This window comes from Orycteropus afer, unplaced genomic scaffold, assembly GCF_000298275.1.
Source record: "Orycteropus afer afer isolate SDZICR_OR568_19922 unplaced genomic scaffold, OryAfe1.0 scaffold00455, whole genome shotgun sequence".
Lineage (NCBI taxonomy): Eukaryota > Metazoa > Chordata > Mammalia > Tubulidentata > Orycteropodidae > Orycteropus > Orycteropus afer.
Window position 1 is genome coordinate 1,243,107 of NW_006922042.1, and position 3,044 is coordinate 1,246,150.

Below are 3,044 nucleotides of genomic sequence, written 5' to 3' on the forward strand. Positions count from 1 at the left end.
TTATTGTAAAAGTCAAGGAAATGTTTATCTTGGAAGGAAATTTTCTTTGTTGGTTACCAGGGGTGAGAAGGGAGGGGAGGGAATGCTGTTAGACAGATAAAGATAAGTATTGATGTGGGTGAAGAGAAGGGCAATGCACCAAATGTGAGTGACCAATATGGCAGCACTGAGGAAGAGAAAGACATAGAGAGGTACATGGGAGGTACAGATAACCAATATGAATTCTTTTGCACATACAGCACTGCGTTGTCAGTGAAGGCAAACATGGGTATACGGTTGGATAGATGGGTGCACAGGCTGAACTATTTGGTATGTCTATGAAATGGGGAGTGTATCCAAGAACATATATAGGGTTTTCAGACAATGGTCCTATAAGTTTATGTGAATGATCAAAATTTCCAGGTGTATAGTGGAGCTGACAAGGGGCAAGGTTGGGGTTACTGCTTGGTCACAGACAGCTACCCAGAGGGACTGAGTAGTTGAACCTATGGGCTTGTGACCATAGTCGCAGGGGACATCGAGCTCAACTGGCATAACATACTATACAAAACATTGTTCCTCCTCCTACTTTGGTGAGTAGCAACTGGGATTTTAAAAGCTAGCAAGTTGCAATTTAGATGCAACGATGGGTCTCTCCTTATCTAGAGCAAAGAAGAATGAAGAAAACCAAAAGTAATGGAAACAATTAGTCTTAGCAACTGGTATACCATCCAATCTGCAGCCTATACAACTATGAGACCAGAAGAACTAGATGGTGCCTTTGCTACCAGTGTCATCCACTTGGAAGGGGATCTATGTAAGAGATCCTTGATAAGAGGAATAACAATGTGAAACAAAACTCAAAATCATTTGGAGAAAAAAAAAAGGGGGAGGGAGGAGGACCAGGTTTGCTGGTCTGATAGAGCCTGGTGGAACCACTGAGACTATGGCACCTAGCTGCCCTTCAGGTCTGGAATTGAACCCACACCTGTAGTTTACAGCCAAACAAAAGACAGGCATATGAGTTGAACATTTACCTGAGGTAGATACACTCCTTGGAGAGAACAATGATGGGAGAAAGAAGGGCTGCTTAGGTACCAGGAGACAGCTCAAGGGGCAGGAGTGCATGGAGGGATGGACACTGGGAAGAGGTATCTATGGGAAGGAAGTGGGAGGGGAGCCGTTGCACTATAGTAAATTGTGGTCAATGTCATGAGACAAAGTGTATGTGAACTGCTGTATGGAAAATGAATTTCCTCTGTAAATCTTCACCCAAATCACAATAAAAAAACAAAAGAAAATAAAACAAACAAAAAAAAAAAAACTAAGTAGGTGAGACCAACTAGCCTGAAATTATTCCCTCTCTTCCTTCCCCATCTCAGTAACATACAAAGTGAGTTCCGTTATTGTAAAAAAAAAAAACAAAAAAACCTTCCTTGTTTCCTTAAGCAAACCCTTCCTTGTCTTTTTACAGTAATGGGCTCATACAGTATTTTTCCTTCTGTGATTGACTTATTTCACTCAGCATAATGTCCTCCAGGCTCATCATGTTGTGAGATGATTTGCGTATCCTTCATTGTTCTTTAACGTAGTACCGTATTCCACTGTGTGAATATACCATAATTTGGTTATCCATTCATCTGTTGATGGGCATTTAGGTTGTTTCTATCTCTGCTATAATGAATTGTGCTGCAATGAACATAGGTGTGCATATGTCTGTTTGAGTCCTGCCTCTCATCTCTTTAGGATATATTCCTAATGATGGAATTGCTGCATCAATTGGTATTTCTATTTTCAGTTTTTTAAGGAAACGCCATACCATTTCCCACAATGGTTGTACCATTTTACAACCCCACCAGAGTTCCAATCTGTCTGCAACCTCATCAGTATTTGTTATTTTCTGCCCTGTTGAGCTTTGCTATTATTGCTGGGGTGAGATGATATCTCATCGTTGTTTTGATTTGCATCTCTCTAATGACTAAAGATTGAGAGAAATTCCTCATGTGTTTGTTGGCCGCCAGCATATTGTCTTCAGTGAAGTGTCTGTTCATGCCTCTTGCCAATTTTTAAATTGGATTGTTTGTCTTTTTGGTGTTGAGGGGTTGAAATTTTCTATAGATTTTTGAAGTAAGTCCTTTGTCAGATATGTATGTCATAGGTGAATATTTTCTCCCAATTTGTAGGTTCTCTTTTTACCCTTTTGATGTAGTTTTTTGATGTGCATAAGAATTTAATTTTTAAAAGGTCTCAATCATCTAGCTTCTCATCTACCTCCTGTACATTCTGGGTTATGTTTGATACTTTTTTGTGCCATAAATTAGGGCCCCTAGATTTGCCCTATTTTATCTTTGATGAGCTTTATACTTTTATAGCTTTATAGTTTATAGTAGGAGTTCTGGTAGTGTTGTGCCTAAGGCATTTGACTGCTAACCAGAAGGCTGGCGGTTCAAACCCAGTAGCCACTCCTTGGAAGGACGATGGGAAATCTACTTCCATAGTGATACTGCCTCAGAAACCCAAGGAGGGGTTGCTATGAGTCAGCTCTGATTGCATGGCAGTGAGTTAGTTTTATAGTTTTGGGTTTTACCTTTAAGTCTTTGATCCAACTTGAGTTTGTTTTTGTATATGGGGTGACGTATGGGTCTTGTTTCATTTTGCTGCAAGTGGATATCCAATTATGCCAGCACCACTTGTTAAAGAGGCTATCTCTTCCCCATTTAATGGGTTTTGGACCTTTGTCAAAGATCAGTTGTCCATAGATGAATAGATCTATTTCTGGGTTTTCAATTCTGTTCCATTGGTCTATTTGTCTATCATTGTACCAATACCATGCTGTTTTGACTACTATGGCTATATAGTAGGTTTTAAAATCTGGGAGTGTGAGACCTCCAACTTTGCTCTTCTTCTTCAGTAGTGCTCTGCTTATCTGAGGTCTCTTTCTTTCCCATATGAAGTTGTTGTTGTTGTTGTTGTTGTTGTTGTTGTTGTTAAGTGCCGTCGAGTCGTTTCCGACTCATAGCGACCCCATGCACAGCAGAATGAAACACTGCCTGATCCCGCGCCAG